Below are 21,858 nucleotides of genomic sequence, written 5' to 3' on the forward strand. Positions count from 1 at the left end.
AAAAGCATGGAACAACGGACATCATATGGTATAACCAGGCCAACATGAATTACTAGTAATTTGGGTGAAGAGGTCAATTAATTAGATCGGACATCAATTTTCGACTTTCGCATACTTACGTTTTTTCTGACACATAAAATAAAATTGCGTATATAGCGATTTACAGGCTGTAATCAAAATCGATCCACTGAATACAAGTTATAATAGTTACAATGAAATGGTATGAACTAAGTGTGAACAATTGAACAGTAATTTTTCTATGCGTGTTTGAAATGACACAGATGGACACGCTACATCGACTGAAAGTTAAACACAACTTACACAAATACCGCAGGGTCAATCCGGACACGCTGATTTTCAGAACTTCTAAAAGGGTTGATATCATTCTCTTGTGGTGACTTGGTGTCGGTTTTTAAAATAGCACGCCTTTTTCTGTCTGTTTTGATGTAGCCGTGACGGACATGGTCAATTGAGTTGCCAATAACTTGCGTGTCGGACTATACCATTTAGGTGTTGGGGAGGTGGCTGCGGGAATGGGTGGTTGAGTGTTCAAAGAAGGGGAGGAGCTAGCTAGCGTTAATCACTGCTGTTCACACTTACTCAAGTACTAATCATTTACTTTTATCTCTCTTTCAGGGCAAACGCTTGCAAAAAAAATATGTTTATTGAGACAAATAATGTGTGTGATTATGTGTCATTTTTTTACGGTATATCCCTTCTTGGAGGATGTATTGGCCCTGAAAAGGGCCGTTTTGTTTGGTTTTTTTTTTTTTAAATGCCGTACCGAAATGGTTTTAATTTAGAATGCCGTATCGAAATGGTTTTAATTTAGAATGCCGTACCGAAATGGTTTTAGTTTAGAATGCCGTATCGAAATGGTTTTAATTTAGAATGCCGTACCGAAATGGTTTTAGTTTAGAATGCCGTATCGAAATGGTTTTAATTTAGAATGCCGTACCGAAATGGTTTTAGTTTAGAATGCCGTATCGAAATGGTTTTAATTTAGAACGCCGTATCGAAATGGTTTTAATTTAGAACGCCGTATCGAATTGGTTTTAGTTTAGAACGCCGTATCGAAATGGTTTTAATTTAGAACGCCGTATCGAAATGGTTTTAATTTAGAACGCCGTATCGAATTTGGTTTTAATTTAGAACGCCGTATCGAAATGGTTTTAATTTAGAACGCCGTACCGAAATGGTTTTAATTTAGAACGCCGTATCGGAATGGTTTTAATTTAGAACGCCGTATCGAATTTGGTTTTAATTTAGGGGGTACTGTTCTGAAATATGGCGTAAAATGTTCGTGACTGCCTCGTCGTCAGTTCTTCCATACCGCTCCCTCCACATGAACTCGTCCAAATACCCAGTCAACATGCTTTTCGATACCCCAGACTATTCGTCCCGGTGTTATCGCTATCGCCACACGAGACTCCAGCTTGTCTCCTATACAATTTTCCTTCCGCCCACTTAATTTTAATATTCATATGACCTTTGCATTGACATCGATAGCCAATCGCATTCGACCGCGGACGTCACTCTAAATAAACAACTGAATAAATTAATATACCATATTTGGAAGATAGCGGGTAAATTCAACGTTGTTGGTGTGTTCCTTCGGGTTCCGAAGTCGCACGAAACGAGTTCATATTCCGTTATCTTTCGCAAGTAAAACAGGTCGATATGTATTAAACATGGCATTTGTTTTCTTGTTTTAACCCCCTTATTACGCAAGCTTCCGTCGAAGTGGTGTTTTTTTCGACGATTTGTGGCATGTTGCAAAACGAACGAAACATTGCGGCATTCTTAGCGGTGGATAAGGGATCGACTATGTCGTCACATTTATGTCTCGTTTGAAAGAGAATAAACAACCGCTCAGAAAAATATGTTGCTAATATTTAAGTGCGGTGCCTTGAAATCGCCTGCCCGACGTCCAAATTTCAAAAGGATGTTCGATTTGCAATGACGACCGTTCATATGTACTAGGCGACGTTACTAATTACTACTAGGGTCGGTGTTTGCATTAAGAATTATAGAACAAAAGATCAGCAAAGCGGTGCTTTTGTCGGCGATTTTGTCAAAGGGAATATTGATAAAATGTTGCAAAACAGAATCAAGAGTTGGGTGAAAAATTGCGCCGGCGGCATTCTCAGCGATGGCGACACCCGAGAAACACTGTGTCACGGTGCATTCGTGCATCAGTACACCGAAGAAATACATACATATTGTTGCGGACGACTATTGTAGACTGTGTTCGTGTAGTCTTCGAGTTTGTGGACAGTTAAAGTCGTGTGTGAATTTATTCAAGCCAGGAAAAGCAGGAGGGATAACTTATGGAAATCGTCTTTCCAATTTGATCCAGTGCGACGTTGTGAAAGGAGCGACTCTGTCGTCTCATCTATGTCTAGTTTGTAATAGAAAGATTGATAGCGCAGAAAAATCCGCCAATAATGTAAAACAGTGGCGTGAAATTGTCAGTCATTCTAATATCTCCCAACCTGTGAACGAAAGGGTTAAGCGTGCTGCCTTGAAATCGCCTGCCAAAACTAAAATGGCGCGTGACACGTGATTTTGTTTACTAAAGATAGCGTGGGCGTTTGATTGACACTCAACTCATTAGTATTCCACCAATCACAGCTACATCTACTTTCTGGATGTGCGCAGTCAAATTGTATAGGAGACAAGCTGGAGTCTCGTGTGGCGATAGCGATAACACCGGGACGAATGGTCTGGGGTAGCTTTTCGACACTCCGTTCATTCTCTTCAGCTTTGATGCTTGCACTTGTTTATTAATGTCTTTGGCGGAATGTTTCCGTGAAAATAACTTGCCTTTTCGGTATGATGGAAAAAAAATGAATGTAACAAAGAATGCAACACCTCCAACAAAGAACATAACACCTCAAACAATGCTTGCTAATCGAGGCGGCGCGTCAGACGCTGCCGCCCAGCGCCCTGCTTCGCACTTAATTTCACACTACTTATGGCGTTAAAATGACGGGCTCATTCATCTCTGACTACGTTTGGTGAGCCACAATCGAGGAATCGTACATTTACCCAAAGATACTAGAAAAGTGTTTTTGATTCATCTTACATCTTGGTTTTTATACATGCATATGCATTGAGTTTATTTATATTTCCATTTCTTATGTTGTGTGTTGCGTATTGATGACATCCGGTAGAGGTCAGTGACCGCGTCCTGTGACGCGCAAGTGATCCTTTGTCGTTGGTAATTAACATAAAATGGCGTGCTTTTTGTAAGTCTGCGACCACCACTGTCGTCCTAGATATTCGACTTTTTTTCTCTTATGGTGAGATAATAACACCAACGAATTGTTTCCCTCTACAGGCACGGATCTAGAAGCCGTACCTACACACGAATTGGTGACGTCACAAAATACATGACCTTCAATCGGGGTCGTTTCCTCGGTATATACGAATTGGTATATACAAATTACAATAAAGATACTTAAGACATTACACATAAGGTAAAATAAATCATGTGACAATATAATGATAATAACGGTAATAAATACTAGCTTAACAGTTGAACAGAACGATCATATAGTCAGTCGGGTGACGCCGAGGGTCACGCACTTGTTGCAAAATGGCCGTGTGGTTGAAACTGGGTCATGGCGTGACGGGCGAGGAAGACATCATTAAACACTCTCAAAATCACAATTAAACGGGGAAGTGGTTGCATATTACGGCGTAGCCAGCATGGGAAATAAAAAACCGCCCATTACAAACGACATGGGTTCGAATCACACGAGATACACACTCACCAGAACCGAAGCAATCAGAAACGAGCAATCGTTTTGGCTTTTCCGTTCAACTCATCGGAACACTGGAGTAGTTAGAAAAATGAACACCACTTAACGACCAACGTTGTGGCGTGGTACACAAGCGTGCCATCAAAATAAAACAAAATTAGCGTGACAGTAGGTTCGAGTCCCGCTCAGAGCTACCGTAAAAACGTAAATCAAATAAACTGAAATCTCTCAAACCGTAAACAAGTAAGCAAAGAACGTCACGAAAAAATAATAAACCTCACAAAACTTCACCGTACAAAACTGAATGAATAAATAATAAAATAATTTACGTCTTAAACTGGACGACGAGCAATTTGTTCAACAGTTTCCTCTCACAAGAGATAAACAAGACCCAAGTCAAGGAATGTTTTGTTAAAGTGTCGATGGCGTTCCCTATATTACGAAAACAATTCAGGCAACAGACGAATATCTTCTGTGGTGTTGTGGAATTTATACTGTGTCTGCGGAATTGTTGATTGAGGGTTCGAAGCCAGCTGTTAACATTTTGCTAGAAAGTTTCACAATTAAATCAAATATCCAATGATACCAGTATATTTATTTCATTATTTTAACAACTTGCAATGGTGTTAGTTGGTCAAACACGAGTTCTTACACCTAAATATGTATCAAATATTTATCCACACATTTATTCTCTCAATTTAACAACCCTGTAGAGGTGGAAATTAATTAAACAACAGGTATTTACTCACAAATATAATGGTCAATATTTGTCCATACATTCATTCTGTCAATTTAAGAACTTGTATTTGTGGGAATTAATCAAACGCGAGTTGTTTACATCAAAATAAGACTCAAATATTAGTCCATACATTTATTCTCTCAATTTAACAACTTGTAACGGTGTAAAATAATTAAACGAGAGCTGTCAACACCAAAATAAGTCTAAAATATTTGTCCACACATTTATAACTTGTAATTGTGGGAATTAATCAAACAAGAGCTGTCTACACCAAAATAAGTATTAAATATTTGTCCACACATTTATTGTCTCAATTTAACAACTTGTATTTGTGGGAATTAATCAAACGCGAGTTGTTTACACCAAAATAAGTGTAAAATATTTGTTGAGAAATTTATTCTCTCAATTTAACAACTTGTAATGGTGTAAAATAATTAAACGAGTTGTCTACATCAAAATTAATCTCAAATATTTGTCCACACATTTATTGTCACAATTTAACCACTTGTTAATAGTGGAAATTACTTAAACGCGACTTGTTTAATCAGTTGACATCAATGCAACTTACCCGCAGACAGTGCACAACAGAGTATCATTATTGAGCAAATATAAACAGGAACATGTCTTGGCATTAGGTTTAGGGTCGGGTCAGGTATGGGCAACGGAATTATTAACAGGAACATGTCTTGGCATTAGGGTTAGGGTCGGGTCAGGTATGGGCAACGGAATTATTAACAGGAACATGTCTTGGCATTAGGTTTAGGGTCGGGTCATGTATGGGCAACGGAATTATTAACAGGAACGCGTCTTGGGATTAGTGTTAGGGTCGGGTCAGGTATGGGCAACGGAATTATTAACAGGAACGTGTCTTGGCATTAGGGTTAGGGTGGGGTCAGGTATGGGCAACGGAATTATTAACAGGAACGTGTCTTGGCATTAGGGTTAGGGTCGGGTCAGGTATGGGCAACGGAATTATTAACAGGAACATGTCTTGGCATTAGGTTTAGGGTCGGGTCAGGTATGGGCAACGGAATTATTAACAGGAACGTGTCTTGGCATTAGGGTTAGGGTTAGGTCAGGTATGGGCAACGGAATTATTAACAGGAACATGTCTTGGCATTAGGGTAAGGGTCGGGTCAGGTATGGGCAACGGAATTATTAACAGGAACGCGTCTTGGGATTAGTGTTAGGGTCGGGTCAGGTATGGGCAACGGAATTATTAACAGGAACATGTCTTGGCATTAGGGTTAGGGTCGGGTCAGGTATGGGCAACGGAATTATTAACAGGAACATGTCTTGGCATTAGGGTTAGGGTCGGGTCAGGTATGGGCAACGGAATTATTAACAGGAACGTGTCTTGGGATTAGGGTAAGGGTCGGGTCAGGTATGGGCAACGGAATTATTAACAGGAACGCGTCTTGGGATTAGTGTTAGGGTCGGGTCTGGTATGGGCAACGGAATTATTAACAGGAACATGTCTTGGCATTAGGGTTAGGGTCAGGTCAGGTATGGGCAACGGAATTATTAACAGGAACATGTCTTGGCATTAGGGTTAGGGTCAGGTCAGGTATGGGCAACGGAATTATTAACAGGAACGTGTCTTGGCATTAGGGTTAGGGTCAGGTCAGGTATGGGCAACGGAATTATTAACAGGAACATGTCTTGGCATTAGGGTTAGGGTCAGGTCAGGTATGGGCAACGGAATTATTAACAGGAACATGTCTTGGGATTAGGGTAAGGGTCGGGTCAGGTATGGGCAACGGAATTATTAACAGGAACATGTCTTGGCATTAGGGTAAGGGTCGGGTCAGGTATGGGCAACGGAATTATTAACAGGAACGCGTCTTGGGATTAGTGTTAGGGTCGGGTCAGGTATGGGCAACGGAATTATTAACAGGAACGTGTCTTGGCATTAGGGTAAGGGTCGGGTCAGGTATGGACAACGGAATTATTAACAGGAACGTGTCTTGGGATTAGGGTTAGGGTCGGGTCAGGTATGGGCAACGGAATTATTAACAGGAACGCGTCTTGGCATTAGGGTTAGGGTCGGGTCAGGTATGGGCAACGGAATTATTAACAGGAACGTGTCTTGGGATTAGGATTAGGATTGGGTCAGGTATGGGCAACGGAATTATTAACAGGAACGTGTCTTGGGATTAGGATTAGGATTGGGTCAGGTATGGGCAACGGAATTATTAACAGGAACGTGTCTTGGCATTAGGGTTAGGGTCGGGTCAGGTATGGGCAACGGAATTATTAACAGGAACGTGTCTTGGCATTAGGGTTAGGGTCAGGTCAGGTATGGGCAACGGAATTATTAACAGGAACATGTCTTGGCATTAGGTTTAGGGTCGGGTCATGTATGGGCAACGGAATTATTAACAGGAACGTGTCTTGGCATTAGGGTTAGGGTCAGGTCAGGTATGGGCAACGGAATTATTAACAGGAACGTGTCTTGGGATTAGGGTTAGGGTCGGGTCAGGTATGGGCAACGGAATTATTAACAGGAACGTGTCTTGGGATTAGTGTTAGGGTCGGGTCAGGTATGGGCAACGGAATTATTAACAGGAACGTGTCTTGGCATTAGGGTTAGGGTCGGGTCATGTATGGGCAACGGAATTATTAACAGGAACGTGTCTTGGCATTAGGTTTAGGGTCGGGTCAGGTATGGGCAACGGAATTATTAACAGGAACGTGTCTTGGCATTAGGGTTAGGGTCAGGTCAGGTATGGGCAACGGAATTATTAACAGGAACGTGTCTTGGCATTAGGGTTAGGGTCGGGTCATGTATGGGCAACGGAATTATTAACAGGAACGTGTCTTGGCATTAGGTTTAGGGTCGGGTCAGGTATGGGCAACGGAATTATTAACAGGAACGTGTCTTGGCATTAGGGTTAGGGTCGGGTCATGTATGGGCAACGGAATTATTAACAGGAACGTGTCTTGGCATTAGGTTTAGGGTCGGGTCAGGTATGGGCAACGGAATTATTAACAGGAACGTGTCTTGGCATTAGGTTTAGGGTCGGGTCAGGTATGGGCAACGGAATTATTAACAGGAACGTGTCTTGGCATTAGGGTTAGGGTCAGGTCAGGTATGGGCAACGGAATTATTAACAGGAACGTGTCTTGGCATTAGGGTTAGGGTCGGGTCAGGTATGGGCAACGGAATTATTAACAGGAACGTGTCTTGGCATTAGGGTTAGGGTCAGGTCAGGTATGGGCAACGGAATTATTAACAGGAACGTGTCTTGGCATTAGGGATAGGGTCGGGTCATGTATGGGCAACGGAATTATTAACAGGAACGTGTCTTGGCATTAGGGTTAGGGTCGGGTCATGTATGGGCAACGGAATTATTAACAGGAACGTGTCTTGGCATTAGGTTTAGGGTCGGGTCAGGTATGGGCAACGGAATTATTAACAGGAACGTGTCTTGGCATTAGGTTTAGGGTCGGGTCAGGTATGGGCAACGGAATTATTAACAGGAACGTGTCTTGGCATTAGGGTTAGGGTCAGGTCAGGTATGGGCAACGGAATTATTAACAGGAACGTGTCTTGGCATTAGGGTTAGGGTCGGGTCAGGTATGGGCAACGGAATTATTAACAGGAACGTGTCTTGACATTAGGGTTAGGGTCGGGTCAGGTATGGGCAACGGAATTATTAACAGGAACGTGTCTTGGCATTAGGGTTAGGGTCGGGTCAGGTATGGGCAACGGAATTATTAACAAGAACGTGTCTTGGCATTAGGGTTAGGGTCGGGTCAGGTATGGGCAACGGAATTATTAACAGGAACGTGTCTTGGGATTAGGGTAAGGGTCGGGTCAGGTATGGGCAACGGAATTATTAACAGGAACGTGTCTTGGCATTAGGGTTAGGGTCGGGTCAGGTATGGGCAACGGAATTATTAACAAGAACGTGTCTTGGCATTAGGGTTAGGGTCGGGTCAGGTATGGGCAACGGAATTATTAACAGGAACGTGTCTTGGGATTAGGTTTAGGGTTGGGTCAGGTATGGGCAACGGAATTATTAACAAGAACGTGTCTTGGCATTAGGGTTAGGGTCGGGTCAGGTATGGGCAACGGAATTATTAACAAGAACGTGTCTTGGCATTAGGGTTAGGGTCGGGTCAGGTATGGGCAACGGAATTATTAACAGGAACGTGTCTTGGGATTAGGGTTAGGGTCGGGTCAGGTATGGGCAACGTAATTATTAACAGGAACGTGTCTTGGGATTAGGGTAAGGGTCGGGTCAGGTATGGGCAACGGAATTATTAACAGGAACATGTCTTGGGATTAGGGTTAGGGTCGGGTCAGGTATGGGCAACGGAATTATTAACAGGAACGTGTCTTGGCATTAGGGTTAGGGTCGGGTCAGGTATGGGCAACGGAATTATTAACAGGAACGTGTCTTGGGATTAGGGTAAGGGTCGGGTCAGGTATGGGCAACGGAATTATTAACAGGAACGTGTCTTGGGATTAGGGTTAGGGTCAGGTCAGGTATGGGCAACGGAATTATTAACAGGAACGTGTCTTGGGATTAGGGTTAGGGTCGGGTCAGGTATGGGCAACGTAATTATTAACAGGAACGTGTCTTGGGATTAGGGTAAGGGTCGGGTCAGGTATGGGCAACGGAATTATTAACAGGAACGTGTCTTGGGATTAGGTTTAGGGTCGGGTCAGGTATGGGCAACGGAATTATTAACAGGAACATGTCTTGGCATTAGGGTAAGGGTCGGGTCAGGTATGGGCAACGGAATTATTAACAGGAACATGTCTTGGCATTAGGGTAAGGGTCGGGTCAGGTATGGGCAACGGAATTATTAACAGGAACGTGTCTTGGCATTAGGGTTAGGGTCGGGTCAGGTATGGGCAACGGAATTATTAACAGGAACGTGTCTTGGGATTAGGGTAAGGGTCGGGTCAGGTATGGGCAACGGAATTATTAACAGGAACGTGTCTTGGGATTAGGGTTAGGGTCAGGTCAGGTATGGGCAACGGAATTATTAACAGGAACATGTCTTGGCATTAGGGTAAGGGTCGGGTCATGTATGGGCAACGGAATTATTAACAGGAACATGTCTTGGCATTAGGTTTAGGGTCGGGTCAGGTATGGGCAACGGAATTATTAACAGGAACGTGTCTTGGCATTAGGGTTAGGGTCGGGTCAGGTATGGGCAACGGAATTATTAACAGGAACGTGTCTTGGGATTAGGGTTAGGGTCAGGTCAGGTATGGGCAACGGAATTATTAACAGGAACGTGTCTTGGCATTAGGGTTAGGGTCGGGTCAGGTATGGGCAACGGAATTATTAACAGGAACGTGTCTTGGGATTAGGTTTAGGGTCGGGTCAGGTATGGGCAACGGAATTATTAACAGGAACGTGTCTTGGCATTAGGTTTAGGGTCGGGTCAGGTATGGGCAACGGAATTATTAACAGGAACATGTCTTGGCATTAGGGTAAGGGTCGGGTCAGGTATGGGCAACGGAATTATTAACAGGAACGTGTCTTGGCATTAGGGTTAGGGTCGGGTCAGGTATGGGCAACGGAATTATTAACAGGAACGTGTCTTGGCATTAGGGTAAGGGTCGGGTCATGTATGGGCAACGGAATTATTAACAGGAACGTGTCTTGGGATTAGGGTAAGGGTCGGGTCATGTATGGGCAACGGAATTATTAACAGGAACGTGTCTTGGGATTAGGGTAAGGGTCGGGTCAGGTATGGGCAACGGAATTATTAACAGGAACATGTCTTGGCATTAGGGTAAGGGTCGGGTCAGGTATGGGCAACGGAATTATTAACAGGAACGTGTCTTGGCATTAGGGTTAGGGTCGGGTCAGGTATGGGCAACGGAATTATTAACAGGAACGTGTCTTGGGATTAGGGTAAGGGTCGGGTCAGGTATGGGCAACGGAATTATTAACAGGAACGTGTCTTGGGATTAGGGTTAGGGTCAGGTCAGGTATGGGCAACGGAATTATTAACAGGAACGTGTCTTGGCATTAGGGTTAGGGTCGGGTCAGGTATGGGCAACGGAATTATTAACAGGAACGTGTCTTGGGATTAGGGTAAGGGTCGGGTCAGGTATGGGCAACGGAATTATTAACAGGAACGTGTCTTGGGATTAGGGTTAGGGTCAGGTCAGGTATGGGCAACGGAATTATTAACAGGAACGTGTCTTGGGATTAGGGTTAGGGTCAGGTCAGGTATGGGCAACGGAATTATTAACAGGAACGTGTCTTGGCATTAGGGTTAGGGTCGGGTCAGGTATGGGCAACGGAATTATTAACAGGAACGTGTCTTGGGATTAGGGTTAGGGTCAGGTCAGGTATGGGCAACGGAATTATTAACAGGAACGTGTCTTGGCATTAGGGTTAGGGTCGGGTCAGGTATGGGCAACGGAATTATTAACAGGAACGTGTCTTGGGATTAGGTTTAGGGTCGGGTCAGGTATGGGCAACGGAATTATTAACAGGAACATGTCTTGGCATTAGGGTAAGGGTCGGGTCAGGTATGGGCAACGGAATTATTAACAGGAACGTGTCTTGGCATTAGGGTTAGGGTCGGGTCAGGTATGGGCAACGGAATTATTAACAGGAACGTGTCTTGGGATTAGGGTAAGGGTCGGGTCAGGTATGGGCAACGGAATTATTAACAGGAACGTGTCTTGGGATTAGGGTTAGGGTCAGGTCAGGTATGGGCAACGGAATTATTAACAGGAACGTGTCTTGGCATTAGGGTAAGGGTCGGGTCAGGTATGGGCAACGGAATTATTAACAGGAACGTGTCTTGGCATTAGGGTTAGGGTGGGGTCAGGTATGGGCAACGGAATTATTAACAGGAACGTGTCTTGGGATTAGGGTTAGGGTCAGGTCAGGTATGGGCAACGGAATTATTAACAGGAACGTGTCTTGGCATTAGGGTTAGGGTCGGGTCAGGTATGGGCAACGGAATTATTAACAGGAACGTGTCTTGGGATTAGGGTAAGGGTCGGGTCATGTATGGGCAACGGAATTATTAACAGGAACGTGTCTTGGCATTAGGGTTAGGGTCAGGTCAGGTATGGGCAACGGAATTATTAACAGGAACGTGTCTTGGCATTAGGGTAAGGGTCGGGTCATGTATGGGCAACGGAATTATTAACAGGAACGTGTCTTGGCATTAGGGTTAGGGTCAGGTCAGGTATGGGCAACGGAATTATTAACAGGAACGTGTCTTGGGATTAGGGTTAGGGTGGGGTCAGGTATGGGCAACGGAATTATTAACAGGAACGTGTCTTGGCATTAGGGTTAGGGTCGGGTCAGGTATGGGCAACGGAATTATTAACAGGAACATGTCTTGGCATTAGGGTAAGGGTCGGGTCATGTATGGGCAATGGAATTATTAACAGGAACGTGTCTTGGGATTAGGGTTAGGGTCAGGTCAGGTATGGGCAACGGAATTATTAACAGGAACGTGTCTTGGCATTAGGGTTAGGGTCAGGTCAGGTATGGGCAACGGAATTATTAACAGGAACGTGTCTTGGGATTAGGGTTAGGGTCGGGTCAGGTATGGGCAACGGAATTATTAACAGGAACGTGTCTTGGCATTAGGGTAAGGGTCGGGTCAGGTATGGGCAACGGAATTATTAACAGGAACGTGTCTTGGGATTAGGGTAAGGGTCGGGTCATGTATGGGCAACGGAATTATTAACAGGAACGTGTCTTGGCATTAGGGTTAGGGTCAGGTCAGGTATGGGCAACGGAATTATTAACAGGAACGTGTCTTGGCATTAGGGATAGGGTCGGGTCATGTATGGGCAACGGAATTATTAACAAGAACGTGTCTTGGGATTAGGGTAAGGGTCGGGTCAGGTATGGGCAACGGAATTATTAACAGGAACGTGTCTTGGGATTAGGGTAAGGGTCGGGTCAGGTATGGGCAACGGAATTATTAACAGGAACATGTCTTGGCATTAGGGTAAGGGTCAGGTCAGGTATGGGCAACGGAATTATTAACAGGAACATGTCTTGGCATTAGGGTAAGGGTCAGGTCAGGTATGGGCAACGGAATTATTAACAGGAACATGTCTTGGCATTAGGGTTAGGGTCAGGTCAGGTATGGGCAACGGAATTATTAACAAGAACGTGTCTTGGGATTAGGGTAAGGGTCGGGTCATGTATGGGCAACGGAATTATTAACAGGAACGTGTCTTGGCATTAGGGTTAGGGTCAGGTCAGGTATGGGCAACGGAATTATTAACAGGAACGTGTCTTGGCATTAGGGATAGGGTCGGGTCATGTATGGGCAACGGAATTATTAACAAGAACGTGTCTTGGGATTAGGGTAAGGGTCGGGTCAGGTATGGGCAACGGAATTATTAACAGGAACGTGTCTTGGGATTAGGGTAAGGGTCGGGTCAGGTATGGGCAACGGAATTATTAACAGGAACGTGTCTTGGCATTAGGGTTAGGGTCAGGTCAGGTATGGGCAACGGAATTATTAACAGGAACGTGTCTTGGCATTAGGGATAGGGTCGGGTCATGTATGGGCAACGGAATTATTAACAAGAACGTGTCTTGGGATTAGGGTAAGGGTCGGGTCAGGTATGGGCAACGGAATTATTAACAGGAACGTGTCTTGGCATTAGGGTTAGGGTCAGGTCAGGTATGGGCAACGGAATTATTAACAGGAACGTGTCTTGGCATTAGGGATAGGGTCGGGTCATGTATGGGCAACGGAATTATTAACAAGAACGTGTCTTGGGATTAGGGTAAGGGTCAGGTCATGTATGGGCAACGGAATTATTAACAGGAACGTGTCTTGGGATTAGGGTAAGGGTCGGGTCAGGTATGGGCAACGGAATTATTAACAGGAACGTGTCTTGGGATTAGGGTAAGGGTCGGGTCAGGTATGGGCAACGGAATTATTAACAAGAACGTGTCTTGGGATTAGGGTAAGGGTCGGGTCATGTATGGGCAACGGAATTATTAACAGGAACGTGTCTTGGCATTAGGGTTAGGGTCAGGTCAGGTATGGGCAACGGAATTATTAACAGGAACGTGTCTTGGCATTAGGGATAGGGTCGGGTCATGTATGGGCAACGGAATTATTAACAAGAACGTGTCTTGGGATTAGGGTAAGGGTCGGGTCATGTATGGGCAACGGAATTATTAACAGGAACGTGTCTTGGCATTAGGGTTAGGGTCAGGTCAGGTATGGGCAACGGAATTATTAACAGGAACGTGTCTTGGCATTAGGGATAGGGTCGGGTCATGTATGGGCAACGGAATTATTAACAGGAACGTGTCTTGGCATTAGGGTTAGGGTCAGGTCAGGTATGGGCAACGGAATTATTAACAGGAACGTGTCTTGGCATTAGGGATAGGGTCGGGTCATGTATGGGCAACGGAATTATTAACAGGAACGTGTCTTGGGATTAGGGTAAGGGTCGGGTCAGGTATGGGCAACGGAATTATTAACAGGAACGTGTCTTGGCATTAGGGTTAGGGTCAGGTCAGGTATGGGCAACGGAATTATTAACAGGAATGTGTCTTGGCATTAGGGTTAGGGTCGGGTCAGGTATGGGCAACGGAATTATTAACAGGAACGTGTCTTGGGATTAGGGTTAGGGTCGGGTCAGGTATGGGCAACGGAATTATTAACAGGAACGTGTCTTGGGATTAGGGTTAGGGTCGGGTCAGGTATGGGCAACGGAATTATTAACAGGAATGTGTCTTGGGATTAGGGTAAGGGTCGGGTCAGGTATGGGCAACGGAATTATTAACAGGAACGTGTCTTGGGATTAGGGTTAGGGTCGGGTCTGGTATGGGCAACGGAATTATTAACAGGAACGTGTCTTGGCATTAGGTTTAGGGTCGGGTCAGGTATGGGCAACGGAATTATTAACAGGAATGTGTCTTGGCATTAGGGTTAGGGTCGGGTCAGGTATGGGCAACGGAATTATTAACAGGAACGTGTCTTGGGATTAGGGTTAGGGTCGGGTCAGGTATGGGCAACGGAATTATATTAACAGGAACATGTCTTGGCATTAGGTTTAGGGTCGGGTCAGGTATGGGCAACGGAATTATTAACAGGAACATGTCTTGGCATTAGGTTTAGGGTCAGGTCAGGTATGGGCAACGGAATTATTAACAGGAACGTGTCTTGGCATTAGGGTTAGGGTCAGGTCAGGTATAGGCAACGGAATTATTAACAGGAACATGTCTTGGCATTAGGGTTAGGGTCGGGTCAGGTATGGGCAACGGAATTATTAACAGGAACGTGTCTTGGCATTAGGGTTAGGGTCGGGTCAGGTATGGACAACTGAATTATTAACAGGAACGTGTCTTGGCATTAGGGTTAGGGTCGGGTCAGGTATGGGCAACGGAATTATTAACAGGAATGTGTCTTGGGATTAGGGTAAGGGTCGGGTCATGTATGGGCAACGGAATTATTAACAGGAACATGTCTTGGCATTAGGGTTAGGGTCGGGTCTGGTATGGGCAACGGAATTATTAACAGGAACGTGTCTTGGCATTAGGGTTAGGGTCGGGTCTGGTATGGGCAACGGAATTATTAATAGGAACATGTCTTGGCATTAGGGTTAGGGTCGGGTCTGGTATGGGCAACGGAATTATTAACAGGAACGTGTCTTGGCATTAGGTTTAGGGTCGGGTCAGGTATGGGCAACGGAATTATTAACAGGAACGTGTCTTGGGATTAGGGTTAGGGTCAGGTCAGGTATGGGCAACGGAATTATTAACAGGAACGTGTCTTGGCATTAGGGTTAGGGTCGGGTCAGGTATGGGCAACGGAATTATTAACAGGAACGTGTCTTGGGATTAGGGTTAGGGTCGGGTCAGGTATGGGCAACGGAATTATTAACAGGAACATGTCTTGGCATTAGGTTTAGGGTCGGGTCAGGTATGGACAACGGAATTATTAACAGGAACGTGTCTTGGCATTAGGGTTAGGGTCGGGTCTGGTATGGGCAACGGAATTATTAATAGGAACGTGTCTTGGCATTAGGGTTAGGGTCGGGTCAGGTATGGGCAACGGAATTATTAACAGGAACATGTCTTGGCATTAGGTTTAGGGTCGGGTCAGGTATGGACAACGGAATTATTAACAGGAACGTGTCTTGGCATTAGGGTTAGGGTCGGGTCTGGTATGGGCAACGGAATTATTAATAGGAACGTGTCTTGGCATTAGGGTTAGGGTCAGGTCAGGTATGGGCAACGGAATTATTAACAGGAACATGTCTTGGCATTAGGTTTAGGGTCGGGTCAGGTATGGGCAACGGAATTATTAACAGGAACATGTCTTGGCATTAGGGTTAGGGTCAGGTCAGGTATGGGCAACGGAATTATTAACAGGAACGTGTCTTGGCATTAGGGTTAGGGTCGGGTCAGGTATGGGCAACGGAATTATTAACAGGAACGTGTCTTGGCATTAGGGTTAGGGTCGGGTCAGGTATGGGCAACGGAATTATTAACAGGAACATGTCTTGGCATTAGGGTTAGGGTCAGGTCAGGTATGGGCAACGGAATTATTAACAGGAACGTGTCTTGGCATTAGGGTTAGGGTCGGGTCAGGTATGGGCAACGGAATTATTAACAGGAACGTGTCTTGGCATTAGGGTTAGGGTCGGGTCAGGTATGGGCAACGGAATTATTAACAGGAACATGTCTTGGCATTAGGGTTAGGGTCGGGTCAGGTATGGGCAATGGAATTATTAACAGGAACGTGTCTTGGCATTAGGGTTAGGGTCGGGTCAGGTATGGGCAACGGAATTATTAACAGGAACGTGTCTTGGCATTAGTGTTAGGGTCGGGTCAGGTATGGGCAATGGAATTATTAACAGGAACGTGTCTTGGCATTAGGTTTAGGGTCGGGTCAGGTATGGGCAACGGAATTATTAACAGGAACGTGTCTTGGCATTAGTGTTAGGGTCGGGTCAGGTATGGGCAATGGAATTATTAACAGGAACGTGTCTTGGCATTAGGGTTAGGGTCGGGTCAGGTATGGGCAACGGAATTATTAACAGGAACGTGTCTTGGCATTAGGGTTAGGGTCGGGTCAGGTATGGGCAACGGAATTATTAACAGGAACGTGTCTTGGCATTAGGGTTAGGGTCGGGTCAGGTATGGGCAATGGAATTATTAACAGGAACGTGTCTTGGCATTAGGGTAAGGGTCGGGTCAGGTATGGGCAACGGAATTATTAACAGGAACGTGTCTTGGCATTAGTGTTAGGGTCGGGTCAGGTATGGGCAACGGAATTATTAACAGGAATGTGTCTTGGCATTAGGGTAAGGGTCGGGTCAGGTATGGGCAACGGAATTATTAACAGGAACGTGTCTTGGCATTAGGGTAAGGGTCGGGTCAGGTATGGGCAACGGAATTATTAACAGGAACGTGTCTTGGCATTAGTGTTAGGGTCGGGTCATGTATGGGCAATGGAATTATTAACAGGAACATGTCTTGGCATTAGGGTTAGGGTCGGGTCATGTATGGGCAACGGAATTATTAACAGGAACGTGTCTTGGCATTAGGGTCTAGGGTCGGGTCAGGTATGGGCAACGGAATTATTAACAGGAACGTGTCTTGGGATTAGGGTTAGGGTCGGGTCATGTATGGGCAACGGAATTATTAACAGGAACGTGTCTTGGCATTAGGGTTAGGGTCAGGTCAGGTATGGGCAACGGAATTATTAACAGGAACGTGTCTTGGCATTAGGTTTAGGGTCGGGTCAGGTATGGGCAACGGAATTATTAACAGGAACGTGTCTTGGCATTAGGGTTAGGGTGGGGTCAGGTATGGGCAACGGAATTATTAACAGGAACGTGTCTTGGCATTAGGGTTAGGGTGGGGTCAGGTATGGGCAACGGAATTATTAACAGGAACGTGTCTTGGCATTAGGGTTAGGGTCAGGTCAGGTATGGGCAACGGAATTATTAACAGGAACGTGTCTTGGGATTAGGGTTAGGGTCGGGTCATGTATGGGCAACGGAATTATTAACAGGAACGTGTCTTGGCATTAGGGTTAGGGTCAGGTCAGGTATGGGCAACGGAATTATTAACAGGAACATGTCTTGGGATTAGGGTTAGGGTCGGGTCATGTATGGGCAACGGAATTATTAACAGGAACGTGTCTTGGCATTAGGGTTAGGGTCAGGTCAGGTATGGGCAACGGAATTATTAACAGGAACGTGTCTTGGCATTAGGGTTAGGGTCAGGTCAGGTATGGGCAACGGAATTATTAACAGGAACATGTCTTGGCATTAGGGATAGGGTCAGGTCAGGTATGGGCAACGGAATTATTAACAGGAACATGTCTTGGCATTAGGGTTAGGGTCGGGTCAGGTATGGGCAACGGAATTATTAACAGGAACGTGTCTTGGGATTAGGGATAGGGTCGGGTCAGGTATGGGCAACGGAATTATTAACAGGAACGTGTCTTGGCATTAGGGTTAGGGTCGGGTCAGGTATGGGCAACGGAATTATTAACAGGAACGTGTCTTGGCATTAGGGATAGGGTCGGGTCAGGTATGGGCAACGGAATTATTAACAGGAACGTGTCTTGGCATTAGGGATAGGGTCGGGTCAGGTATGGGCAACGGAATTATTAACAGGAACGTGTCTTGGCATTAGGGTTAGGGTCGGGTCAGGTATGGGCAACGGAATTATTAACAGGAACGTGTCTTGGCATTAGGTTTAGGGTCGGGTCAGGTATGGGCAACGGAATTATTAACAGGAACATGTCTTGGGATTAGTGTTAGGGTCGGGTCATGTATGGGCAACGGAATTATTAACAGGAACATGTCTTGGCATTAGGGTTAGGGTCGGGTCATGTATGGGCAACGGAATTATTAACAGGAACGTGTCTTGGGATTAGGGTTAGGGTCGGGTCAGGTATGGGCAACGGAATTATTAACAGGAACGTGTCTTGGCATTAGGTTTAGGGTCGGGTCAGGTATGGGCAACGGAATTATTAACAGGAACGCGTCTTGGGATTAGTGTTAGGGTCGGGTCAGGTATGGGCAACGGAATTATTAACAGGAACGTGTCTTGGCATTAGGGTTAGGGTCGGGTCAGGTATGGGCAACGGAATTATTAACAGGAACGTGTCTTGGCATTAGGGTTAGGGTCGGGTCAGGTATGGGCAACGGAATTATTAACAGGAACATGTCTTGGCATTAGGGTTAGGGTCGGGTCAGGTATGGGCAACGGAATTATTAACAGGAACGTGTCTTGGCATTAGGGTTAGGGTCGGGTCAGGTATGGGCAACGGAATTATTAACAGGAACGTGTCTTGGCATTAGGGTTAGGGTCGGGTCAGGTATGGGCAACGGAATTATTAACAGGAACGTGTCTTGGCATTAGGGTTAGGGTCGGGTCAGGTATGGGCAACGGAATTATTAACAGGAACGTGTCTTGGCATTAGGGTTAGGGTCGGGTCAGGTATGGGCAACGGAATTATTAACAGGAACATGTCTTGGCATTAGGGTTAGGGTCGGGTCAGGTATGGGCAACGGAATTATTAACAGGAACATGTCTTGGCATTAGGGTTAGGGTCGGGTCAGGTATGGGCAACGGAATTATTAACAGGAACATGTCTTGGCATTAGGGTTAGGGTCGGGTCAGGTATGGGCAACAGAATTATTAACAGGAACATGTCTTGGGATTAGTGTTAGGGTCGGGTCAGGTATGGGCAACGGAATTATTAACAGGAACGTGTCTTGGCATTAGGGTTAGGGTCGGGTCAGGTATGGGCAACGGAATTATTAACAGGAACGTGTCTTGGCATTAGGGTTAGGGTCGGGTCAGGTATGGGCAACGGAATTATTAACAGGAACATGTCTTGGCATTAGGGTTAGGGTCGGGTCAGGTATGGGCAACGGAATTATTAACAGGAACGTGTCTTGGCATTAGGGTTAGGGTCGGGTCAGGTATGGGCAACGGAATTATTAACAGGAACGTGTCTTGGCATTAGTGTTAGGGTCGGGTCATGTATGGGCAACGGAATTATTAACAGGAACGTGTCTTGGCATTAGGGTAAGGGTCGGGTCAGGTATGGGCAACGGAATTATTAACAGGAACGTGTCTTGGGATTAGGGTTAGGGTCGGGTCAGGTATGGGCAACGGAATTATTAACAGGAACGTGTCTTGGCATTAGGGTAAGGGTCGGGTCAGGTATAGGCAACGGAATTATTAACAGGAACGTGTCTTGGCATTAGGGTTAGGGTCGGGTCAGGTATGGGCAATGGAATTATTAACAGGAACGTGTCTTGGCATTAGGGTTAGGGTCGGGTCAGGTATGGGCAACGGAATTATTAACAGGAACGTGTCTTGGGATTAGGGTTAGGGTCGGGTCAGGTATGGGCAACGGAATTATTAACAGGAACGTGTCTTGGCATTAGGGTTAGGGTCGGGTCAGGTATGGGCAACGGAATTATTAACAGGAACGTGTCTTGGCATTAGTGTTAGGGTCGGGTCATGTATGGGCAACGGAATTATTAACAGGAACGTGTCTTGGCATTAGGGTTAGGGTCAGGTCAGGTATGGGCAACGGAATTATTAACAGGAACGTGTCTTGGCATTAGGGTTAGGGTCGGGTCAGGTATGGGCAACGGAATTATTAACAGGAACATGTCTTGGCATTAGGGTAAGGGTCGGGTCAGGTATGGGCAACGGAATTATTAACAGGAACGTGTCTTGGGATTAGGGTTAGGGTCGGGTCAGGTATGGGCAACGGAATTATTAACAGGAACATGTCTTGGCATTAGGGTTAGGGTCGGGTCAGGTATGGGCAACGGAATTATTAACAGGAACGTGTCTTGGGATTAGGGTTAGGGTCAGGTCAGGTATGGGCAACGGAATTATTAACAGGAACATGTCTTGGCATTAGGGTAAGGGTCGGGTCAGGTATGGGCAACGGAATTATTAACAGGAACGTGTCTTGGCATTAGTGTTAGGGTCGGGTCAGGTATGGGCAACGGAATTATTAACAGGAACGTGTCTTGGCATTAGGTTTAGGGTCGGGTCAGGTATGGGCAACGGAATTATTAACAGGAACGTGTCTTGGCATTAGGGTTAGGGTCGGGTCAGGTATGGGCAACGGAATTATTAACAGGAACGTGTCTTGGGATTAGGGTTAGGGTCAGGTCAGGTATGGGCAACGGAATTATTAACAGGAACGTGTCTTGGCATTAGGTTTAGGGTCGGGTCAGGTATGGGCAACGGAATTATTAACAGGAACGTGTCTTGGCATTAGGGTTAGGGTCAGGTCAGGTATGGGCAACGGAATTATTAACAGGAACGTGTCTTGGCATTAGGTTTAGGGTCGGGTCAGGTATGGGCAACGGAATTATTAACAGGAACGTGTCTTGGCATTAGGGATAGGGTCGGGTCATGTATGGGCAACGGAATTATTAACAGGAACGTGTCTTGGCATTAGGTTTAGGGTCGGGTCAGGTATGGGCAACGGAATTATTAACAGGAACATGTCTTGGGATTAGGGTTAGGGTCGGGTCAGGTATGGGCAACGGAATTATTAACAGGAACGTGTCTTGGGATTAGGGTTAGGGTCAGGTCAGGTATGGGCAACGGAATTATTAACAGGAACGTGTCTTGGCATTAGGTTTAGGGTCGGGTCAGGTATGGGCAACGGAATTATTAACAGGAACGTGTCTTGGCATTAGGGTTAGGGTCGGGTCAGGTATGGGCAACGGAATTATTAACAGGAACATGTCTTGGGATTAGGGTTAGGGTCGGGTCAGGTATGGGCAACGGAATTATTAACAGGAACGTGTCTTGGCATTAGGGTTAGGGTTAGGTCAGGTATGGGCAACGGAATTATTAACAGGAACATGTCTTGGGATTAGGGTTAGGGTCAGGTCAGGTATGGGCAACGGAATTATTAACAGGAACGTGTCTTGGCATTAGGGTTAGGGTCGGGTCAGGTATGGGCAACGGAATTATTAACAGGAACGTGTCTTGGGATTAGGGTTAGGGTCAGGTCAGGTATGGGCAACGGAATTATTAACAGGAACGTGTCTTGGCATTAGGTTTAGGGTCGGGTCAGGTATGGGCAACGGAATTATTAACAGGAACGTGTCTTGGGATTAGGGTTAGGGTCAGGTCAGGTATGGGCAACGGAATTATTAACAGGAACGTGTCTTGGGATTAGTGTTAGGGTCGGGTCAGGTATGGGCAACGGAATTATTAACAGGAACGTGTCTTGGCATTAGGTTTAGGGTCGGGTCAGGTATGGGCAACGGAATTATTAACAGGAACGTGTCTTGGCATTAGGGTTAGGGTCAGGTCAGGTATGGGCAACGGAATTATTAACAGGAACGTGTCTTGGCATTAG

This window comes from Saccoglossus kowalevskii, chromosome 20, assembly GCF_978046115.1.
Source record: "Saccoglossus kowalevskii chromosome 20, keSacKowa6.1, whole genome shotgun sequence".
In the NCBI taxonomy this organism is placed as follows: domain Eukaryota; kingdom Metazoa; phylum Hemichordata; class Enteropneusta; family Harrimaniidae; genus Saccoglossus; species Saccoglossus kowalevskii.